This window comes from Nylanderia fulva, unplaced genomic scaffold, assembly GCF_048542155.1.
Source record: "Nylanderia fulva isolate GAGA-0341 unplaced genomic scaffold, ASM4854215v1 Scaffold408, whole genome shotgun sequence".
In the NCBI taxonomy this organism is placed as follows: Eukaryota; Metazoa; Arthropoda; class Insecta; order Hymenoptera; family Formicidae; genus Nylanderia; species Nylanderia fulva.
Window position 1 is genome coordinate 23,102 of NW_028190486.1, and position 25,968 is coordinate 49,069.

Genomic DNA, 25,968 nt, shown 5'->3' on the forward strand with positions numbered 1-25,968 from the left:
TGTAATTTTTTATTGTATATTACGACAAATAATCAGTAAACTTTTTAAGCGTATAGCTTTATTGTAGTTGACCTGAGAACTGTACATTTATAAATTTTACTTAATATACACCCGTTTCGAGCAACAAGGCAAAGTTTTCTGATCAATAACTTACTCCCTGAAAATACGGTATAACACAAATCGGAAGTTGATACGAAAATTCGAAATTTTACTAAAGAAAGATTGGAGGTTTTTAATTTATACAATTTTCACAACTCTTATTTCAATTATTTATTCTACCCATCAAAAGTTTTTTGAGAGCAGGCCGCCATGTTATTTTTCTGAGTCATTAACAAATTGGTATTCTGGAATTACGAGCAATTATTTTTCATTGTACGGGCTAGTATGAATTTCAAATCAAATCTCTATAAACGACTATTATATTTTGTGCACTAAGAATAACATATCGCACTTATTTTCTAGAATCAAATTGTAATCAGTTTTACTTATATGTATGTATATTCAATGTGAACTTGCACCTTGAATAAAATATCACAGTTACTTTTCATGGTAATATATTATTATTAAATTTAGATAATATACACTTTACGTATGTTCACTTTGAACTGGCACCTTGAATAACATATCAGTTACTTTTCGTGATAATTTATTATTAGATCGTTTAAATTTTTGAGTACCTTCTTTTGAACATGGCCTGACCTTTTCATTTTTATGATTTTTTTAGGATTTTAATTATAACTTACTATTACTGTTTATAGAATTAATAATATTTTTTTCACGTAAAATATTTGTAATGTTTTGTATAGGCTCAATGACTTTATTAACAAAATTGCCTCTGTCAGGAAAAGGAGGCAAGATTTTATGTTGTATTACATTTATTTTATTTTCTTTATTTTTTAAATAGATATCTTCTTCTTCTGAAGAAGAAGATGATAATATTTTTTTCTTTGCTTTCATACGTCTTTGCTTTTTATTTTGTTCTCTTAAATCATTTGAAGACATCCCAGTGTCATCTATATTTGACGTGTCTTGTGCTAGACTTAATTTTTGTAAACTTTCTTCATAAGTATCTAAATTATTAAAAACAAAAGAAAAATGTATACAATATTTATATATATTAAATGATAATTTATATAAAAAAAGTTCTCTTACTTGCTCCACCAAAAATTCTTTTTATTGGTAACTCTTCCCAATCAGATTTTTCTCGAGGCATCTCTCTTGCCAATATGGCCTTGTTAATGCGATATTTAGTTTTCATATGATTAGGCCATATACATGATAATTTATCGGCATTGCACCATTCTGAGAGTATAACTTGTAACCCGTCATGAAATTCCGCAATGAGAAATTGGTACTTATCCATTTTTCTGTGATGTGAAATATTCCGTATAACATCACATGTGTAGTTTACATTATTAAAAAAAGATATTAATTAACACAAAAATACATTATTGAAAAAAAAATTATTATATAACACACACAAAAATTATTATATAACACACATAAAAATTATTATCTATAACACATAAAAATTAATATATATAATTATATTGTATGATTAAGAGGAAATATTGCGAATGTATTTGCATGATTTCCGAAAGGAATTTTCCATGCTTTACCTAATAAATCTGTAATTGGCCATGAAAATATGCTATCATTATTTACTGTCATTACTTTTATATTAAAATTACTGGATTTGTATGGTAATTCATATACATCTTTTATGTACTTAAGTTTCTTACCAATAAGCAAAAAATCTTTATTTTTTTGCACTATATTCAAAATTAAAACATATTGACCGCTTTTCAAAAGACAACAATTATTATTTTGACCTTTACAATTTATATTAAACTTTTCATTTGACATCATTAAATATTGCAATTGAATATTATAATTATCTGGTACTGGACCATTGTTATGTAAATATTTATATGAATTTAATGTTTCATTATTAATACTTGACAGAAAAGAATTACAATTTTCAATTTCATTATATTTTTTATATAATTGTTGAAGCGGTTTTTCATTTTTACGTAATCGTTTTTTGATCGATGCCATATAGTTTTCAAAACGAAAAGCACTAAAATTGTCTAATGGACCATATGTTCTTACATCGGAACATATATGTAATAAATTATGTATATTATGCGACATGTATTGTTTACCATATAAAATTTCAAATGATATGACAAAATGATTTAGTAAAGATTCCGCAAAATTTATTAGTTCTTCATTTAAATTTGAACGTATAAGAATTGTGACAGCTATATGTAGAGTGAGAAAATGAAGATATATGTCTGGCTTTAATATATGTCTTAATACAATGGGTCCTGTGTATAATAAAAAATTTCTAAACTCTATTGCTTTCCATTGTTTGACATCTTTTAATGATCTGGGTTTTCTAACAAAATCGTTTGGTGTTGAATTTTTCAGCAAAATTAACAAGTGTGATATTTTATTAATAGATCTGATACTTAAGCGTACATTACGTGGACCCTTTATCCAAAGAAGGATAATTTTTTTGACGACGCCTAAACATATAAGATGCATATAATCTAGTGGTGTGTTACTTATAGGCAAAAATCCAATATAGAATATTATTTAAAATAGAAAATCCAATCTGAAAATCTTGATAAGTATTAGCGGAAAATAATTCATCTTTTCTAGAAGGAAATGTTTTTTTATATGGAAAGCAAACTCTACCATTAATATATTTCCTCTTAATCACACATTTTGTACAACTGTAAAATCCGGTATGGCCTTTTACACATAACACAAAAAATTTGGCAGGTGCGTCACAAATAAAACCAAACAATCTAATTTTGATTATGCTTTCATTATAAATATAACCATTATTAGTGAAATTAATTAAATTATCGACTAAGGCTCTCAGAAAAATATTAGAATCTGTAGGTTTCTTATAACCAAAATATGCACCAACGAGATATACTGTCTTATTGACAGTATTTGAACATAAAATGGTCCATAATGACGCTTGAGAAGATTTTGATAATGGCAAACCATCAATATTAATTAGTAAATTAACATATATATTATTATCTTTTAATAGCATTTTCTGAATAATATTATTCAAACCAAAATATAAATATTCTCCTTCACATATTTTTGAAATATGCTGGGTTTTTCTTGGAGTTTTTAATAGTGTTCGTGCATCTGTAGGTAGATTATGCGAAGTATATTGCTTGAAAATTTTCAACAATTCATTACAAGCAGTGCGAGAAATATTGTGTGATACAGCCCATGTAGCTAATGCTTTATTTAATTCATCATCATTGTGGAATAAATAACGTTGAATATAACGATACGCGAATATAAGACACAGCTCGACAGTTCCGAATGCTTAGAGGTAGCGTTACAGCGATAATATTTATATTTATGTATTTCACGCGTAGTCATGTTTGCTTTGTGTGATTCGGCTCCGAATTCCAACGGTTTTGTCAGGACAAGTCAGTCGTCCTCGAGCGATGAAGCGATACATTTTGACGCGTGCTTTTGCAAAGGAACGAGCGAGAACTTCGTAATTCCGATCCTGTATTCTTTATCATTTAAATAAATTATATTACACTACATCTTTTGGGGGCTCGTCCGTTTTGGATCGGATGAAACGGATTCGGAAGACGTCTGTCGTGTGAACGAATATTTTGAGTGACATTGCGAGTTTTGAGACGGTTGTGTGGCAAACGACGGTTGCGACGACGACGACGGCGATAGTGAGAACGACAATAAGTGACGGCATATGTTTCGCGAGATCATGTCTGACCCTAACGCGCTTACAGTAGTGGAATTAAGAGAAAAGTTAAAAACGCGCGGATTGCCGATGGCAGGGTCAAAGGCGGAACTCATCACGCGTCTTATGGATGCTGATCCGGCTGGCTCGTGGATGGCGGAGGAGCGGGAGCGTGACGGAGACGACGAGGATACTTATATTGAGCGAGTTGAAGTAAGAGACGATGCATTGCGACGGCGAGAGATCGAGTTCTATAGGCGCGAAAAAGAACTCGCGGAGCGCGAGCTTGAGCTGGCCCGACGCGAGATCGCGATGCTTCGTGACCAAAGACGAGATCCAGGGGCAGCGATTGTCCCGGACGCGGGAAGAGCGGCGGCTTCTCATGGGCAGCCACGAGTAAGTCTCACGATGATGGGGGACTTGCTGAGCGATTTCGATGGTGTTTCGAGTGACTTTGGCACGTGGGAGAGACAATTGAGATTTGTGAAGATGACCTATCGATTGGAGGACGATTGCGCCAAAATCTTCATGGGCATGAAGTTAAAGAAAAAAGCGTTCGAATGGTTCCACTCGAAGCCGGAACACATAAGCATGTCATTCGAGACAGTTTTAGAAAAGTTAAGAGCAATGTTCGAACGTTATGAAAGTAAACTAACGATACGGAAAAAATTCGAAGACCGCGTTTAGAAAAAAGAAGAGTCGTTTCACGAATACCTTCACGATAAGACAATCATGGGCAATCGCGTACCAGTTGACGAAGACGAATTGCTCGAACATATCATAGACGGCATTCCGGATGATACGCTACGCGACCAAGCACGCATACAGGAGTTTTCATCAGCTGATTCGCTTTTGAGAGCATTCAGCAAAATAACGCTGCGGAATCGCAATGTGACTGGCGCGGATCGACAGGACAGGCGAGGTGCCGGACCGGCGAGAGGTGAGCGGCGTGAACGGATCGTCGGGTCTGGAGACTGGAGGGGCGGAAGGCGGCGACGGCAGGAGAGAGACGTCAGGTGCCGGGCGCTGTTTCAACTGTGGTGCCCGAGAGCATGTCAGTGCGAATTGCCCGACGAAAAATCTCGGTCTTAAATGTTTTGAGTGCGGTAAACATGGGCACATCGCATTAAAGTGCCCTAAAAAAATGGTGAACTAAAGAAAACTGTCATCGCAGCGCAGCGGTTTCACAAATAGAGCGTAAGAAATATACAAAGGACGTGCTAATAAGCGATCAAATTATCACCGCGTTAATAGATACGGGAAGCGACATATCAATAATGCGAGCCAGCGAATACGCTAGGGTGGGGTCACCGAAACTGCGCGCATCGGAGATGGAATTTTGCGGAATGGCGGCTGTCGCGCGTCGGCTTTTGGCGAATTCCAAACAGAAATTATGATCGACAATTTTTCTTATTCGATACTTATTCGGGTCGTCCCGGATACCGTTTTACAGTATGGACTACTTATCGGCGCGGATTTTTTGGATACAGTAGAAATTAATTTAAGACGAGGCCTAATTTCCATTACTCCGATTTGCGATCAAGCTGTCGACGACGAGGCGCGGCCGGAGATATTCGCGATTGATGTGCGAGACGCGAGCGAGGTAGACGTATCGAACGTAAAAAGCGTTGAACATAGACATATTATAGCGAATCTGGTCGAAGATTACCGACCAGACCAAACAGAATACAGGAAGTTGATGTAAAAATGACGATTATTTTAAAAGACGACGAACCAATATATCAAAAAGCGAGACGGTTATCGCAGTTCGAAAGAGATATAGTTAACACTCAAATTGATGAGTGGGAAAAGCAGGGTATAGTCCGACCTTCTACTTCCGATTTTGCAAGCCCCATTGTTTTAGTAAAAAAGAAAGATGGTTCACATAGGCTTTGTGTAGATTACCGAATGCTCAATACAAATATAGTCAAAGATCGATACCCACTTCCTCTGATCGAAGATCAGTTGGACGGACTTCAGGACGCGAAGGTTTTTAGTACCCTCGATTTAAAGAACGGTTTTTTTCATGTACGTATGGAACAAGCGAGCATAAAATACACGTCTTTTATTGTTCCGGATGGTCAGTACGAGTTCCTCCGGGTTCCTTTTGGTCTGTGTAATTCCCCATCAGTTTTTCAGAGATTCGTTAACACGATTTTTAGAGATGCCTCGAAACGCACGACAATACAGAAATTTTTAGTAAAAAACCACTCCTCAGTGTTTAAAGTCGACCAGACTGGCAATAATTTATTATAAATAATTATTTGAAATACAACAACATTTCGGCTGTCATTGCAGCCCTTTTCAAGTACATCAAATTTAAAACAGTAAATCAACTTCTATGCAAACTACCGACAATGTTAACGCTTGTTTTGATGAACAATGCAAGACTGACAGAAGTAAGCACATATTAAATAGATGTTAACTGTTCGCAAGAATCTTAGTCACTAAGACAGAAATTTTTAGGTCTAAGCGGTTATTTTCGCAAGTTTATTAAGGGATATAGTATAATCGCACGACCGCTATTGAACTTATTGAAGGCTAATGTAAAATTCCAATTTAGCGCAGTTGAAAGAAGCGCATTCGAGCGATTAAAAAGTATATTGTGCGAGCGGCCAGTATTAAGCCTGTATCGAGTGGGTGCAGAAACCGAGTTGCACACGGACGCGTCTATTCTATGCACGGATACGGAGCAATTCTTTTACAAAGAAATAGCGAGGACCGTTTGTTACATCCTGTGTATTACGCGAGCGGAAAAACGACGTCAGCCGAAGAAAAATACATAAGCTACGAGCTGGAAATTCTCGCAATAATCAAAGCGCTTAAGAGATTTCGCGTGTATTTATTGGGCATAGAATTTAAAATTGTAACGGACTGTCGAGCGTTTGCGTTGACAATGTCGAAGAGGGATCTTTGCGTACGAGTAGCTAGGTGGGCACTGTTGTTAGAAGAATTCCGGTACATCATTGAGCATAGACCGGGCAAAAGCATGACTCATGTCGATGCTTTAAGTAGAAGCCCATTGCCGAACTGTCTGGTGGTGAGCGAATGCGACGAGGGATTATTAGCACGACTAAGGAAGGCACAAGGAGAAGACAATAATCTGAAAAAAATTTTCGATACAATTGAGCGGGGAGAGTCGAGCAGCTACGTAATCTGAGGTGGAATCCTATACCGGGACACTGATGGCGATGTTCGCGTGGTGGTTCCAAAGGTCATGCGGCAGCAAATAGTTAGACGGGCTCATGAACAAGGCCATTTCGGGGTGATCAAGACAGAAGCTCTGCTAAAAAGAGATTACTGGATTCCAAGCCTACGCACTGAGGTCGAGAGAGTTGTGCGAAACTGCGTTGCCTGCATCCTGGCGGAGCGGAAGCATGGAAAATCTGAGGGCTTCCTGAACCCAATTGAGTGTGCCGCTGGACACATTCCATGTCGATTATCTAGGCCCACTACCGTCAACCAAGAAAAGTTACGTACATATCTTCGTTGTGGTGGATGGATTCTCAAAATTCGTTTGGCTGTATGCGACTAGGTCAACGGGCGCGACGGATGCGATTGAACGTTTGAGAAGGCAGTCGTTTATATTTGGCAATCTGAGAAGAATCGTGTCGGACAGAGGCTCTGCATTCACGTTGGGAGAATTCGAGAAATATTGCCGGTTGGAGAGCATCGAGCATCGGCTGATCACCACGGGAGTACCGAGGGTCAACGGCCAGATCGAGCGAGTGAATCGCACTCTCATACCGTTGCTGACAAAATTATCGGCTCTTAAACCACACGAGTGGTATAAATATTTGGATGCCGCACAGCTGTGCTTAAATGCGACATTACACAGGAGCATTGGAATGGAGCCTTTCCGCGTGTTGCTAGGCGTACATCCACGCATTCGTGACAATCCCGATATTAAGCAGCTCCTTGAGAACGAATTTATCGATTCATTTAATGATGACCGAGAAGAGCTACGAGAGCTGGCCAAGAGAAATATTGAGAAAGTACAGAGAGAAAATAAATCGAGCTATGACAAAAAGAGAAAGGAGGCATCTCTCTATTGCGAGGGGGATCTTGTAGCAATCAGACGCACGCAGCAAGGCCCTGGATTGAAATTTGCGCACAAATATCTGGGACCATACAAGGTCATGAAGGCTCTGCGCAACCATCGCTACGTCGTGCGCAAAATTGGGGAGCACGAGGGACCCCTCCAAACGTCATCAGCCGCAGATTATATGAAACCATGGATTGACAACGACGATCTTTCTAATACGTCAGAGAGTGAAGACGAGGAGGAAGAGAGTGAGCGGTCGGGACGACCACTCAGTCAGGAATGGCCGAGTGTGGAATAAATAACGTTGAATATAACGATACGCAAATATAAGATACAGCTCGACAGTTCCGAATGCTTAGAGGTAGCGTTACAGCGATAATATTTGTATTTATGTATTTTACGCGTAGTCATGTTTGCTTTGTGTGATTCGGCTCCGAATTCCAACGGTTTTGTCAGGACAAGTCAGTCGTCCTCGAGCGATGAAGCGATACATTTTGACGCGTGCTTTTGCAAAGGAAGGAGCGAGAACTTCGTAATTCCGATCCTGTATTCTTTATCATTTAAATAAATTATATTACACTACATCATTATTAGGTTTATGTATTTCATTATTTATAACAAAGTTATCATTATTATTATTATTATTATCATTATTAACATCTGAAGATGTAATTTTGACATGCACATTATTAATCATATCATTAACACTGTTTGTATTACATAAAGAAACTTCTTCATCAGTGACTTTACACAATTTTACATTTGAAGTCTGTTTAGAAGAAGTATTGATAGTATAGTATGCCATTCCAAAATTTCTCTAGAAGATCCTGCAATATCTATAGCTGTTTGATTTGCAACAATCCGTCTACTGTGGCGTTTTGAAACAAGTTTTCTTTTACGTGTGTTCATATTTCTTCTACAATAAGTAAACTATACAAATTGTATTGCAAAAAATTTAAGAAGAAAACATTTAGAAAATAATTACAAGAAAATAAAACAAATATACGTATTTATATATGTACATGTAAACGTATCTGAAATATAAACTAATGAAATTAAAATATATATAATTATAATAAGTATATTTGTAAAAATATATAAAAATATATACAATTATAGAATAAATATAAGAAATAAAATGTATAAAAGAATATGTATATAGAAATATATATAGAAGGAAATGTAAGTGAATAACAAGCAGCCAAATATTTTATTAACTAGATACTATACGGATTCCAAAAAGATTGGCGATAATTTTTCGATTACGCGGTCAAAAGAATTTTAAGTAAAAACTCAGCTCGATGGATCTTATTTCTCACTAAAACAATAAGTTTCAATTTAGGTTAGGTTAAGTTAAATTAAATTGTAATTATTAAACAACCATATTCTGCTGGAAATATAATGCCATTTTACATACGTGTTCCTTGCTTTGTTGTGCACTTAAAATAAAATTAATTGATTGATTATGTTTATTGCACTTGTCGCTAATAATCACCTATATCACCCGTGAACGAACCTCGCACTTCGCACTTTACGAACTACACCCGGCGCCCGGTGAAAAATCTCAAAACAGCTGAACCATAGCACACACACACCCACTCACACATATATATACATATATATGATATGTCTATATATATGTCTATAGGATAAACGTTTCAGTCTCAGCTCGCAAAAGCAACAAAATATTTAAATATAAATATAATTATTAATAATTAATAATATTATTAATAATTTTTATAATATAATTATAATAATTAATATTATAAACTCATTTGTGTTTTACATAATAATGATAATAATTTTAAGATTGCTAAATTATAATAAAAAAATATGCAAATGCGTACACCAATTAAATTAATATATTATATAAGAGTTTTTTTTAACAAGGCTCTGTAATATAAATATAAATTTAACGTATAAGACGGGCAACAAGAGCCAAATCGCGGATGACAATGCGTTATCCTAACGAAACTAAATAATTTTTCGTTAGAATTAAATACCGGTGCACAAGGCACCAAATTTTACTTGGACACGGCCAAGATTTTAAATATGAAATAATCTCATATTTTGAGATTTAATTTCAATACCCCTTTAACCCCCCTACGGAAAATAAATAAATGAATGCAAGAGAAAAATATAGATCCGAAAATCGCTGAATCGGGAATCGAACCCGAGACCTTTCGCTTGCCGGGCGACTGCTCTTCCAGCTGAGCTATTCAGATCCTTTCGATTCTATACTTTTCTCTGTTATATATATTAATGTTGGTAAACAAACGCATTTTTTAAGCCAGCGTGTATCAAATATAATTTTTTTTTTTAACAAGGCTCTGTAATATAAATATAAATTTAACGTATAAGACGGGCAACAAGAGCCAAATCGCGGATGACAATGCGTTATCCTAACGAAACTAAATAATTTTTCGTTAGAATTAAATACCGGTGCACAAGGCACCAAATTTTACTTGGACACGGCCAAGATTTTAAATATGAAATAATCTCATATTTTGAGATTTAATTTCAATACCCCCTTAACCCCCCTACGGAAAATAAATAAATGAATGCAAGAGAAAAATATAGATCCGAAAATCGCTGAATCGGGAATCGAACCCGAGACCTTTTGCTTGCCGGGCGACTGCTCTTCCAGCTGAGCTATTCAGATCCTTTCGATTCTATACTTTTCTCTGTTATATATATCAATGTTGGTAAACAAACGCATTTTTTAAGCCAGCGTGTATCAAATATAAGAGTTTTAACAAGGCTCTGTAATATAAATATAAATTTAACGTATAAGACGGGCAACAAATCGCATAACAGAGAATAGTATATAACAGAGAAAAGTATAGAATCGAAAGGATCTGAATAGCTCAGCTGGAAGAGCAGTCGCCCGGCAAGCGAAAGGTCTCGGGTTCGATTCCCGATTCAGCGATTTTCGGATCTATATTTTTCTCTTGCATTCATTTATTTATTTTCCGTAGGGGGGTTAAAGGGGTATTGAAATTAAATCTCAAAATATGAGATTATTTCATATTTAAAATCTTGGCCGTGTCCAAGTAAAATTTGGTGCCTTGTGCACCGGTATTTAATTCTAACGAAAAATTATTTAGTTTCGTTAGGATAACGCATTGTCATCCGCGATTTGGCTCTTGTTGCCCGTCTTATACGTTAAATTTATATTTATATTACAGAGCCTTGTTAAAAAAAAAAATTATATTTGATACACGCTGGCTTAAAAAATGCGTTTGTTTACCAACATTAATATATATAACAGAGAAAAGTATAGAATCGAAAGGATCTGAATAGCTCAGCTGGAAGAGCAGTCGCCCGGCAAGCGAAAGGTCTCGGGTTCGATTCCCGATTCAGCGATTTTTCGGATCTATATTTTTCTCTTGCATTCATTTATTTATTTTCCGTAGGGGGGTTAAAGGGGTATTGAAATTAAATCTCAAAAATATGAGATTATTTCATATTTAAAATCTTGGCCGTGTCCAAGTAAAATTTGGTGCCTTGTGCACCGGTATTTAATTCTAACGAAAAATTATTTAGTTTCGTTAGGATAAAGCATTGTCATCCGCGATTTGGCTCTTGTTGCCCGTCTTATACGTTAAATTTATATTTATATTACAGAGCCTTGTTAAAAAACTCTTATATTTGATACACGCTGGCTTAAAAAATGCGTTTGTTTACCAACATTAATATATATAACAGAGAAAAGTATAGAATTGAAAAGATCTGAATAGCTCAGCTGGAAGAGCAGTCGCCCGGCAAGCGAAAGGTCTCGGGTTCGATTCCCGATTCAGCGATTTTCGGATCTATATTTTTCTCTTGCATTCATTTATTTATTTTCCGTAGGGGGGTTAAAGGGGTATTGAAATTAAATCTCAAAATATGAGATTATTTCATATTTAAAATCTTGGCCGTGTCCAAGTAAAATTTGGTGCCTTGTGCACCGGTATTTAATTCTAACGAAAAATTATTTAGTTTCGTTAGGGTAACGCATTGTCATCCGCGATTTGGCTCTTGTTGCCCGTCTTATACGTTAAATTTATATTAATATATTATATTATTTTTACTATTTATAAAATTATAACAGTATATTTTTAATATATATTGCTGCAACATTATTACCACATTATTACAGCAATGTTCTATATTCATATTTCAGCAATGTTGCTGAAATATTGCATTGCAATATTTCAGATTGCAATATTTCTGCAATATTACATTGCAATATGCAAGATTGCAATATTGCTGCAATATTGCTGCAAGGTCCTGTGCCGTATGGGTAAATGAGGGATTTTGCGAGAAGAACCACTCGGATTTGGCTAAGTCCAATTCTATTCCAAATCTGCACAAAAAATCTATCCTTAGGATGCACGAAACCGCTAAATTGGATAATAATCCCACAAAAAGGATATGTTCTACATCACCTAATTTTAATGGTACCTCGCTAACCTCCTCTATCCTCGCAACTTAGCCATTTGCCGTCCGTATTTTTCCGCCTTAGAGATCGCACGAGCTTAATCCCTTCTTTTCCTATCAGCGTTCTACTCGAGCCCGAGTCGACAATAGCCCTTAACGGCCGTCTCTTAATGTAAATTTCGAAATATTGCAACGGGGGAAACTCGGTATTGTCTAGTGTTACGTACGATTGTATACCCCCGCTGTCTGTAAACAGACTCGCAAAAATACAGACTTTCCGAGCCGATCTACCGACTCTCTTCCTCGTTTCCCGCGCAATTTGGACACGTTCGCGTCGTGTGCTGCTTTTTTCCGCACCAAATGCAGGTTTCGCGCCTGAGTGCATTCTCGTAATCGGTGGCCCTTCTGTCCGCAATTCCAACATTTCATGTCGGCTAATCGGCTATTATTCACGGTGGACGGGGAGGGCGGCGGGTCTGTACTCGCGTTATTTATGGCGGTCACGGTAGACTTCTTCGACTCGGTAGCTTTCCCCCTCTTTTTGGGTTTGGGCGCGGGGACACCGGCCGCGGCGATCGTTTTCGGGTGTCTCGGTGATCGCGACGCACCCCTATATGCGAGCTCTGGAAAAATGGACCGCGGCGATATCGGCTGTCTATCTAAATCGTAACACTCCTCGATCTGTGATGCGAGGGTCTCTAAAGATCGGAAATCGTAAATCTTGTTACGCCGCACGGCTACGCGCAACCTCGGTATCATATTTCTATGCGCGTAATTTAGTTATTCGTTCAACTGTCAGGGGGGTCTAATCTCTTAAACAAGGCCTGCATACACGTGATATATTCTACCACCGGTTCGTCCTCCTCCTGCTTGCGTCGCATTATCTTGTCCCGTAAGGTAAATTAAAAATTCGGGCATCCGAATCGCGCACGCCAAGCGGCCTCGAATTGCCCCCAGGTACGCCACAGATGTTGATTCAAACGGAACCAATGTGCCGCATTGCCCGATAAAAAAAACGGCAGGCATTTGAAAATTTCGTCGTCGTCCAAAGGGATCAATTGTCGACCCTGCTTTATCCGTATTAGGAAGGCCTCCGTCTCCCCGTCGCGCACACCGGAAAAATTCAAATTTCATTTTTGCATAACGTTATACGCGTCAATGGCGAAATTCGGTCTCACGCGAGGACGATACGGCTCGAGATTCCTCCGCATCTCGGGGTGCATTTCCGATTGCTCCGGGGGGTGTATTCTTATCAGCGGTTTCGAGGGTCCCGCTAACGGTTCGCCCCCAACGGCCTCTTCCTCGGTATCCGACTCTTCGTCCGACACGTCCGATATCTCGGGGGTCGTGATGTGTTCTCGCCCTATCAATAGCGCCGCCTCATATCTCAATAATCGAGCTCTAAGGGTGGGGAGAATCCCTTTTGCGGACAGTTTCCTCTCCGCGAGGGCACTCCTCGCCTCCTCCTGCGATAGCTTACGAATCCACCTAAACTGTTCTTTTGTCGACATTTTGACGTAGCGTTAGTGACGGCGTAAAGGAAGCGAAATCTCGAAGGGGAAAGTAGAACGTCAGCGGATCGCGATCGGGTTAACTAAACGTACGCTCCTCCTTGACGGTTTCGTCGGTCAACTTTCTCTCGGTATCTTTACGAGCGTTGCCTAATGGTTAATTAGGCACTGTCAACTCTCGATTACGCCGCTCGGTCACGATAACCCCTCCTCCTCGGGCCTGAGTCCTATGGTTTCCTAACCCCCCTGATACACGAAAGGTCTTAAATCAAGCCGAAAGTATGCCGCGAACGATACCCTATTAATTCCTATGCGGTATGTAAGTAACTAACCGACTCGGATAATCGGTGCGAATATTAGCCTATCTCGAAAAAAAAATTCTTAACTCTTATTTAGAACTCGACCAAAACAAAAAAATAACAAGTTCGCGAAAGGTGACAGAAGGAAGAAAAAAAAAATTCCTTTGTATACACGGAAGGCTATTATTAAGTCAAGTCTCGCTAAGGAATTTCGAGAATTCGCGTAAACATCCATTCACTAATATTCATCCTTATCTCTTAATACCTTGACGGTAATATTTGAGGACACGATAATCTTTCATGAACAATACGTGTTTATTCGCGCTTTACGGTTTGGCTCGACGAGTTGTAAATATTTCCGCGAAGAAAAAAAGAAATCTTCGTTCCTCAATAATACTATTCGCTAAACAGGGACAAGAATATTTGCGGACTTCGTACTAGACAATTACTCGGTATCAATTATGTGCGTAGAAATCACCCGATATATCGAAAAAAACGTGTATAAGACGTATGAGCGCGCGATCTTTGTAATACGAGAATACGCGGCTTTGTTTACGCCGCCGCGTGCGACAAAAAAATGCGCCGACGGTCGCTCGCCGCTGCGCGCTTTAATAAAAGGCGCCGGCGGTCGCTCGCCGCCGTGTGCGCGGTACTTTTCTGTACGCGTATATCAAACGCGATGGCACCTCAAATTCGGGTCCCCTCCGTTGTGACGGGGATCCTCAAGATACCGAGACAAACACAATGGGGAAATCTCCCTCGATAATGCGGGAACAATAATCACAATCAATTGGGGACAAAATAACGAAAGTATGTGCAATAAATAAAAGTCATCGACGGTACGGAATAATAGAATTCTCGGAGAGTCTCCTGCGAAGACCTCCGGCTCGGGCGAGACTAAGGTCAACGCCCGTAAGACAAAGAAAAAGAAATTATTATTTTTCTCACTCTACTCTCTCTCCGCTACTCGAAACGACATATATTCTCCTTATTTCATTAAATAATTGTTCTCTCTTTCGAGAGGCCCCACGTTGGGCGTCAAATTTGCGACCGTCTCTCCGTCCTCTCTCGTCAAGAGAGAGAGAGTGAAAGAGAGACTGCTGCGCAACTTCATTGTGCCGCTCTCCGTTCTCTTGATCGCTACTCGGTATCGTATATTGGGCGCCAGGTACGGTCAAGCCGCACCACTTATTAACATCGCGACAACTAATTAGCGGGTACGACGGCTTAGCCTCGGAAGCTCGGTATCAACAGGGGGTAGTGTCGGGGTTCTTTCCGCAAGGAGAGTCGGAATTGCAGTCTCGGAGAGAGAGAGAAAATATCAACACAGTAACTACAATCGAATATAAGATAAAAGAACAATGATATATTTCCAGTTAGTAATGTATAGAACAAGACGTTTATATAATATAATCATCGAGCTTGGAGGAGGTCGCTGGGTTCTCTCTAAGTATCTAATTATTGTTACTTTCATCCTTTCATGGTCCGCTCGGAATCGTGAACGCCATACATTAATCCAGCGAAAGTTATTCTCAAAACTCGGTAATAAATGCCTCGATACAATTTTACAATAATGATACGATAACAAAATGACTGTTGACTCGTTTTCGGTGCCCCTCGGAGAGGCGAAGAAGGCAAAGAGATGCTTAAATACGTAATTACGCGGAAATCGACGCGTGTCCCGTGCGTCTTCCAACAAATTCTCGGTATTCTCTTCAATGAATTACTACGAGCACCAATGCTCGGTATCGCGAAAAGATTCTAATAACACACGGGTCTCGGCCGAATTCGCGCTTACCGGAAGATCGAGGAGGTGGCCTTACAATACTGCTGCGTAGTCGTCGCGTGATGCGGGTCGTTGTTTCCTCGTACGCTCAGGACACCGGCTCGCCGAACAGTGAACTCGCTTCGGGCCGGCAGGACCTCGGGAGGTACGCTGGGGGAGGGGGAGACACTGCGTGCCGACCCGGCTCGGTTGCCAGGTTTCGCGGCAGCGTTGCGCCCCGCGCCAGGCCCGGAATCGATCCTTGTATCGATCTCCGTCTGTCGCGGCTGGTCGCGGACTTCCTGCCGCCAAGTTCAAATATCAGCCCTCGGGAGTGACGACGTCACAGGTCCGTTCTTGGCGGCCCCGTACACACCTCGTACGGCTGCATGCGGGTGTTCTTGACAGCCTTACTCCGCTAGGGGAGATCGTCCCGGAGTGATCAGTCCCGGATGATGTCCGCGTTCCCTTCGACGTGTGTCGGCGGGCCCCTCAGGAATGATCATCCTCGTGGAGGGATGCAAGCCTTTTCCGTCCCTATTCCGGACTGCTTATGTTCGTCTACCCCGGGGCTGTAAGGATTTCACTTGCAGTATCTCGTTCTTATACACTCGGTACCGCGTATACTTGATTTCTCTTTACTACTTACCGGGCCGGTTGCTCAGTCTCCGCTCCTCTCTTTCCGGAGTCGTCCCTCCTCAATTCGCCTGGGTTCTTTTCTCTCTAAAACAATGTAAATTCTCCTGGCCCACCATCTCGACTCCCGCTACCGAGTAAGGGCGAGCCATCAAAAAGGTCGCTGCTCACCCGCACGATACGCAAAATTCAAAACGCTCTCCGACGCTTCCCGGCCGGGCGCGTCCGCCCTTGTGACGGGCTCCAAAAGACCACGTCACAATATATAAAACATATATAAGACATTTGAAATACATATATAAAAAAATAATTAAAATTTAAAATATTTCAAATAAAATTATTGTTTACCTTATAAATAAATAATTTACCTTTAAATAACAAGAAGAATGGAAGGTGATCAAGAACAAGGAAAAAGTCAGCAGCAAAGTAAAACAATTTTGAATAATATTAGATGAAATATCTATGAAGGGAAGATATTTATTAGAAATATAAAAAGATATATAGAAAAATTTATCCTAAAAAAATCATAAAAATGAAAAGGTCAGGCCATGTTCAAAAGAAGGTACTCAAAAATTTAAACCTTTAAAAATTTAAACGATCTAATAATAAATTATCACGAAAAGTAACTGATATGTTATTCAAGGTGCCAGTTCAAAGTGAACATATGTAAAGTGTATATTATCTAAATTTAGTAATAATATATTACCATGAAAATTAAACTGGTATTTTATTCAAGGTGCAAGTTCACATTGAACATACATACATATAAGTAAAACTGATTACAATTTGATTCTAGAAAATAAGTGCGATATGTTATTCTTAGTGCACAAAATATAATAGTCGTTTATAGAGATTTGATTTGAAATTCATACTAGCCCGTATAATGAAAAATAATTGCTCGTAATTCCAGAGTACCAATTTGTTAATGACTCAGAAAAAAAACATGGCGGCCTGCTCTCAAAAAACTTTCGATGGATAGAATAAATAATTGAAATAAGAATTGTGAAAATTGTATAAATTAAAAATCTCCAATCTTTCTTTAGTAAAATTTCCCGTTAATGACCATTATTAACCTAGGCAAGGTGGCATATGTGATTGGGGATGTGAAATTCTACATTAATCAAACTTTGTAGAGTGACACCTTTTTTCCTTTTTAATGTCGAATGTATAGGTAATATTAACAAACTACTGCTTTTCAGCTTAGTTACATTGTAATTACATTTGACATTCGAGCAACATGTTACGTGCTTTAATTCGAGTTCTAATACATCATTGATGTCGGAATACGTCGACATTAGAGCCGTAAAAAATTCCGAAACATTTTGTTGTGTTCGTTCTACGAAGCGTTTTCCGACAGATCTTCTAACCGCTTAAATGTTGCAATATTTACGTTCACCATACGCGCAGATAGCATCAGTCAATGCATTCGATGCTTTATTTTTCAGTATTTGTTGCCTAATACGTACGCAATGAAACGCACATTGTAACATTACATTAGCGTAACACGAAACAGCATCGTTATTGCAAAGGCCATATATTTTCCACGTAACTATACTTTCTGGTTCCTCACAATCATAATTCTGCACATCATCAATGATATTAAGGATAGCCCATCAACGATCGTACATTTTCACAACCTTTTTCTCGGACGGATTGATTTGTGGCAGTTCAGATTTGAATATAGATCTCAGTCGATTATATTTTACAATGGCTCTCGAGTTTGCTTTAACTGATGCTGGATTGAAATTTATCAAATGTAGGCCTTCCAATTTACTTACTCGTGACAAACCTACATAGGCTTGACCATCACTGAATACAGTCGTTCTTAAATCCATCATTGCATTGTTACATGTAATTCCTTGACTTTTGTGTATAGTTATTCCATAACTGAGAGACAATGGAAATTGTTTCCGATGTACCACTAATTTGTAGAATACTTCAAATTTAATATCTACAGTCAGTCAAGTAAGAGCGTGGTCGGGTAAATTTATGGAAAAACTTATTAAATGGTATTTTTATATTTATATATATATATTGTACTAAATATAAACAATGATGCAATTATATTAATAATGTGTCCAGTCACAATCAGCGTCGATAATTGCCTGGCATCTCCGAGGCATGCTTTCGACTAATTTAATTGCATATTCTAGTGGCAACGATCTCCAGATACGACGAATTTCACAAGATAACTGCTTGGAAGTGTATGTACGTTTACTACGAAGCTTATGCTTAATATATGCCCACACATTTTCGATGGGGTTTGCATCGGGCGACTGTGACGGCCAATCCATTGATATTCTCATGCGCCCAAGCGAGTCGATTCGTAACATGTTTTTCAGTCAACAAAGACTTCTTTATTGTGGGACGAAATTTCAGGTTATGAGCACGGAGATGAGTTCGGATAGTTTCGTGCGATATATCTAAACCTTTTGACTTTAATTTTGCTTGTCCTTGTCGCAGTGTTAAAGAAGGATTTCGCAAAAACAGATTCACTATTTTTTTCGTCTTTTTTGTCCACTTTGCTTATTGAGCCACGTTCTGGTAAATCATCGACATTTTTTGCCACTTTATATCGCTGTATCCACTTCTGTACAAATGTTTTCGACTTTCTCATGTATTTAGCAGCCGCTGATTGTGACATTTTTGGACCTTTCGGATGGGTACACAGGAACACAGCCTCATAGCGCGACGCGTACTTAGCACTCATGACGCTTATCGTGTTTTTCTTTCAAAGAATCAAAGACAACTGAATATTTTTTGACAATGCATCAAGGGCAAAACTTTCCTTTATAGTCTCACGAAGGATTTAGAGCGAAATCTTTTATTACCTGTCAATAAAATCGACCACGCTCTTACTTGACTGACTGTACTTTCGTTATTGCGATTTCTTTGTTATCCGAAATAACTATTTTGATGGAATCAATACGATTGCCGTCAGCAGAGCGATTAACTGCAACTACATTGCCTATCGTTCCATTGACAAGTCCCAAATTTACGTCAATGTTTCGTCGAATCATCACTTTAGCGTCAATTTTAATTGCTATTACTCTTTCAATGCCAGCTGTTTCAGACACTTTATCATCTTGTCTTCTAAAATTTTATGCACCTTTTTTTTCATTGCTGGAGCACAGTCGACATCATCTTCTGCTATCAGTAGAATTTCATCGCTGTCGATTTTATTGAGCATTGCTGTGTTCAAAACCTTGCACAAATAACACGTGGGCAATAAACAAATTGTATCAATCGGTAATTGATTCATATAAGTGCAAAGTTCATTCAATCTTTCGTCGCAACTACTTTCTTTAAAATTGATTTTTCTAGACTGAAGAACATTGATGTCAGAATCCGTTACTAAACCATTCGTATTCTAGAAAGTATATCACGATATGTATTGTCGCATCTTTGTCGCATATTAATCAAAAGTTCGTCGTACTCGAACAATCTCCACAAATCACATCCACCCATGGTATCTAAATACTTCTGAATCTCTGATCGAGACTTTTTAACAAACGAAAATTGTCCTTTTACAGGAGGAAGCTGCAACAAGTCCCCAAACAGGAGAATGTGTTTTCTGCCGAAGAAACCATCATCTGTATCTGTCGTATCAAAGATTTCACATAATCGTAGATTGATAAACATAAGTGTCACATTTGAAATCAGAGATACTTCATCGATTATAAATAATTCGACATTCTTTAATTTGTCTCTCAAAATTTTCAAGACCATGTCTGACAATTGCGTATATTTTGGTGTAGATTCATGACTAACGGGTAGTTGAAACATTCTATGGATTACAATAAAAATAAAATCTCGACGGCAATCGGAGCCTGTGCGGATGACATGCACAAAATTAATAAATTAAAATGAGATCTCAAATCAAACTCATTTATTAAATTCTAAACGTTTCGACCCACTTCAGGTCTTCTTCAGTAGCTGCAAAGTACAAAGAAACAAAAATAAAAGATAATCGGTACAATCAGAAAATTATAAAACTCGTATACATACAATCCGCAAATAAATTAAATATCATTCTCCTCCCTATTCAAACCGTCCGGCCGTCGGAGTGTCTCCCTAACGGTGACCACCGTCAGGAAGGAAGCAGAGCAGTGACTCCTTTACCAACACTAATCAACATAGTATAAATTAAACGTATAAAATCCACAAGAATTATAAATTAAAAACCGGGAAGAACACTCACCCCGACAGCAAAAACAGAGAGAAGACGATGCTACACGTGACACATCACTCCCCATACAGCATGGAATATTTCTTGAATGTTCTATGAATATTCTTTGGAATATTCGTGAATATCTTTTGAATGTTCTATGAATGTGCAAGAAATGTGCGATGTCCCGCTTTGAATGTTCCTAGAAATTTCTATAATTATTCTTGAATAATCCTACAAATGTTTTATAAATATTCCCGAATATTTTATATTTTTTAAAAATATTTCGGAATATTCATACAACATTTATAGATATTTGTAGAAACATTCGAAACGGAACCTCATATTCTATGTATATTTATAGAACGTTTATAAGATATTCGCAAATATTTTTAAAATATTCTGGGAATATAGATATTTTTCTTAATATATTCAGGAATATTCACAGGACATTTATAAATTATTCGATAATATTTATAAAATATTCAATGCGAGACAGTAAACGTTCTATGTACATTCTAAGAATAATTACAGATTATTCATGAATATTCTAAAAAATATTTATAGGATATTCCATGCTGTATTTATAAATATTATTATAATTTATAAATATTATTGAAGTACAGAGAGAAAAGGGGTACGTAAAATTTAATAACTGAAGTTTTAAGATTATATATATATATCTATACACATTTATTTAAAACTATATAATTCTCTCTCTTAATATTAATATATTTTTTAAAATAAAGCTTACACATATATTTCAGTTGAGATCTTCGATATATATACGAGTATTTCTTTTTTCTTTTGAAATATATATATATATATTTAAGTAAATAATATTGATATATTACTATCAGGAGAGCGGTAGTGTCTCCGGCCATGTTCAAACCCTAAAAGACCTTAAAAGACACTACAAGTCTCCTTATCCTGCACTATCAAAGTCCATTTTTTGGGGGTGTAGAACTACTAAAATCAGAAAAAACCGTTTTTGCGGTCTGGGATGATCACGGACACAGACGGGATGAACCGCCTAGTTCAAAACACCACTGTTTAACGATGTTAATAACGTATTTCCATAGGGTAAACCATTTAGAACACTGGTTTTAACCTATAAAAAATAATAAACTAAAGTTGGTAACGTCTTCTTGGATTGCGCCGCAAAATCATTTAATTTTATGGTATTAAGGTCATGCAGGCAGAATGCGCTGCACAAAGTGCTATCAAGAAGGGACCTTTGTTAAGTGGAAGAATGACTTTTTCAACAAAGGCACCCTTGCGGACTGATTTTCAGTAGGCAGAAATAATGAAGGAGAATTCCATAAGATCGAGTCCTTTCGAACGCTAATATTTTGGTTTCGTAGCTCATCGTAGTCTTCAAGTTTCCTCTCGATGGCAATATCATCTGTGCTTTCAGCGTATGTTCTAAAGATAAACTTATGTTTTGGGGATAAGGAGGGAAAAAAAAATCAACAATCGTGTTAACTAACCCAGACTGATAAAAATGATATTCATCTATCATTATTGTTTTTGAAGAATTATGGTGCCGAAAGATTTTCCAGTGTCCACGCTTGCCAAGAAGTGTAGAGGACCTGAATCTATAAAGCCAAAAAAAGCCCCTAGAATTGAAGCACTGGTTTTATTATATACAACGGACCAATTGTTGTAAAATGTAAAAAGATGGCCACAAAAATCGATTACCACAATTTCATTGTGCCTTTGGAATTATCTTAATCCGCGCGTCGTTAGTTATTTCGAATTTTATGCATACGAAGCATTATATGCACAGATATTATAAATATTCTTCATTGAACCTACTTCGAAGACTTTGTTCCAAAATATGCAATACTTTGAGGAAAAGAATATATTACTTCATAATGTTTCATTGCCTTATACATTCCCCTAGATTGCTTTGCACCCGTGGTCCCTTGAACACTGTTCAGGCGTCATCAAGTTAGTTGTTTAAAAATAGTTACGATGAACATTATTATTTGAGATAAAAAAAACATTCAAGGCTACAGAAATCCTTTACAAACCAATTTGTAATAGTGTTATAATCTAAAGAACAAGAATATAGCAAACAATGATCATGAAAGAAAACGTTCCAATTTTACGTCAGCAATGTACTATCAATTGTCATAAACAATTTTTTATTCTACAAACAGTAATCATTTTGAAACAGTTTTGAACTAATAACGCACATGTGAATAAGATAAAATTGCGTTATTGTTAAAAACCATCTGTGTTTTGTGTGCGAAAGTTTTCTATAAAGAAACAATCAATCGAGACTTCACAAAATCATTTTTAAAGGAAAGAAAATTAATTCCATTGAATCAAAACATTTTTTTAGTTCAACACCTTGTGTCCTCAGATTATTTAATATTCCGCAAACACAACTTTGTCATAATGATGTTGTACACAGTCAAATATTCACGACATTAAAGGAAATGGTGAAATTTAACCTTACGTAGAACGGACTATAATATGTTTTTATTAATCATCATGCATGCCATTGATTCAGATGCCAACTAAGATAAAATATAATATAAATTGTCAAATAAGTCAGCTTAGTAGTGTAGCGGAGGAGTATTTTTTAGTATGTACCTAGTAATCAGGATGAACGCATACCGGTTAGCTCTCCGCTAAAGTTATATCTTTTTAGTATTCTTTATTCGTCAATTAAAATACAACTCTACTACTAACCAAACAACAAAAAAAAATATCGAACGATATCTGTAAAAGATAGCGAAAATAAATCTAAACAATACTGAAAATTAATCCGAGGACGCCTGTGTATCCTTTCCAAAGAGGAAGTAAAAGCAGGAACTACAGATTTTCGTAACCTTGAAACAAAAATTTGGAAATCTTTCATGACGACGGAACCATATTTTTCAAAGATGACCATATCATCGAAAGAGAGCGTGAGCGGAAACACGCGATTTTTTCTTCCTGAGTAACATGAGACCTTAAGGACCTTGATAGCTCTATTGGTTTGCGGAGATATGAATTTTTCAAGTTATTTTTTTGGTCGAACAGGTGTCACTGTTTTTTGTTTAAGATAAACGCGGGCGTCGGTTACTTGGTCAGTCCCGATCACCCCCCGAACAAAGCTGATTCTGGGTCCTAAGCTGCATTAAACTAAAAAACATAACCTTAATAAAAAACCCAACCTTATTAAACCTTATATCCGGATCCGCTGTCACCACCCTCCAGTATAGTTATAGTGACATTTTCCCCAGTCTGCTTCCTCAGCTCTCAGCTGCTTAACCGTTTAAGCAACGCCAAACAACAAGATAAATTCTGCTCTCTCTCACTCTCCTCTCTCTCTCTCTCCTCTCTCTTCTCCCTCTCTCTCCCCCTCCCCCCTCGTCTCCCGGACAAACGTCACAAGATAAGGCGAACGGAAGCTTGCACCGGAGGAGGGGACCCCGTGGGCTCACAGGTGTGGGAGTACGTTGAGAGAGGGGGAAAGGATAGTGGGGGTAAGCAGATGGGGGGTAGTGGCGGGGTGGAGGGAAGGAGTATGGAGAGTCTTGATAAGCATGGGACAGGGGGAGGGCGAGGAGGAGGAGAGCACCGGCCCGAAAGAGATCAGGGGGGTCCAAGGGGAAAGGATGGGGAGGGTGGAAGGGCTAAGAGGTTGGGAGATTGGGGGTATGCGAGGGGATGGGCGGGGTGCGCATTGAGGGTAAGGGGCGCGGGGACATGAAGGGGGTTAGGGGGGGGGGGATTGTCGGCAGAGGGAAATAGTGGGGGGTGGGTGATATGAGAGTGTTGAAACGGTTAGGGGGCGGCGGTTAGGACGTTGACGGGGCGGGCGGGTGGTGACTTGGTGGAGTGTTTTGGGGCGGGGTGGGGAGCCAGGTGAGGGAGGGGGGAGAGGGAACCGAAGTTTAGTGTGAGGGGTGGAGGGGGCAAGCGACGTGGAGGGTTTGAATCTTGGGGATAGCGAAGGGCGAGGGGTGACCGGGAATGGGTGATGAAAGTTAAGGTAGGATATCTCTAGAGTCAGGGGGGGGGCTCAAGCGGGAGGGCGTGGTGGTAAACGCGAGTATTGGGGGGGAAGGGAGGTTGGAAGGAGAGGAAATTGGGCGGTGGGAGGGGAGGTTGGGGCGATGTAGGTTAAGGTAGTGGCGTTCGATTCATGGGATAAGGGCACTGATACGGGGGATGGGGGAATGGCCGGAAGTGGTGTTGGGGGAGAGTTGTAAGTGGGCTAGGATGGAGGGTGTACGCCAGACGAATGGGGTGGGGAAGGGGTAGAGGAAAGAGGGGGTAACGTCCCGGGGTAACGGGTGGTGGTGTTGGTAAGAAGAAATGTAAATGATGAGGGGGGGTGAGGTAAAGGGGAAGGGTGAGGTGGGTTAAGGATGGGCCTAGGGCGGACGGTGTGATGGGGTTTGCACAGGATGGGTGCCTGAGAAGAATGGTAAAGGGATGAGGGGGCACGACCGGGGTGGAGGGGGCAGTTTGGAACTGGGGGAATTAGGAAGGGGGGGGGGGGGGGGAGTGGGGGAGAGGGGTGAAAGAAGGGAATGTGGGCTCCTGAAAAGGGGGCGGTGTCAGACACGAGAAGAAGCAAGTGATAGGGAGATTGTTGGGTCTTGTAGGGGGAGGGGATGTAGGCGGGGATGGATGGGGGCAATAATTATGGCGCGGGGTAGAGTAACGTGAGGGGGGAAGGCGCCTGGCAGGTAGACAAGTTTAGGGGGAGAAGAACGGAAGGCGGGAAGGGGGGTAGGGGGTGAAGAGGGGGGGTATGGTTCGGAGGTGGAGTGAGTGGAAAAGGAGGAGGCCGGGGGGCTGGAGAGGAAGGTTGGAAATGGGAAAGGCGGAAAGTAGGGGAAAGAGGAGAGAGAGAGGGGGGGGGAGGGGGAGGGGGGTGGGGGGGGGAAGAGAAGTGTGTAGAGAGGTTGGTTGGGGTAGGCGGCAGAGGGGACGCATAAAGGGGTGGCTATTGACGAACGGGGCTTAGAATGCAGTTAGGGATTGAACAACCCTGGTTGTTCCCCGCGTCTTTCTTTTGCCTTTTGCCCCGGACGGGGTTGTCTCAAGGGGCTTTGCCCGGAGGGGGTTGTGTCGGTTGGTCTCCGGGGCCGCTCGGACATATTCCGAGGCGGGGCCCGACGGCGAGAGTATGTACTCCTGGCCGGTCGGGACCGTTTCCAGTTCCGAACCGGCCGACCGGGAGAGGTGAGTCCCTTCCACCGGACATCCCGGTGAGGGGACGTGCTGGTCGCCACTGCGGGCAAGGTGTGGACGGGGAGCGGCGTCCTCACCCCAACCGTTCGTGGGGCCCCCCGAGTGGCGTCACCCGCGGAGGTGCCCCTGGGGTCGGAGCCAGGGGACCCCCGAAAAGCCCTGTGGGAGTTAA

General features: G+C 39.5%; 1 long non-coding RNA gene across 1 annotated transcript; it reads right to left on the bottom strand.

Annotated features, from left to right (window-relative positions):
* Positions 1 to 767: 767 nt before the first annotated feature.
* LOC146721816 (uncharacterized) lies at positions 768 to 9,316 on the bottom strand. The gene is made up of 3 exons (XR_014925492.1): positions 9,211 to 9,316; positions 1,153 to 1,367; positions 768 to 1,070 (listed from the first exon to the last, which is right to left on the bottom strand). It is a non-coding gene; the product is annotated as an uncharacterized LOC146721816 (long non-coding RNA).
* Between the last annotated feature and the right edge of the window lie 16,652 nt (positions 9,317 to 25,968).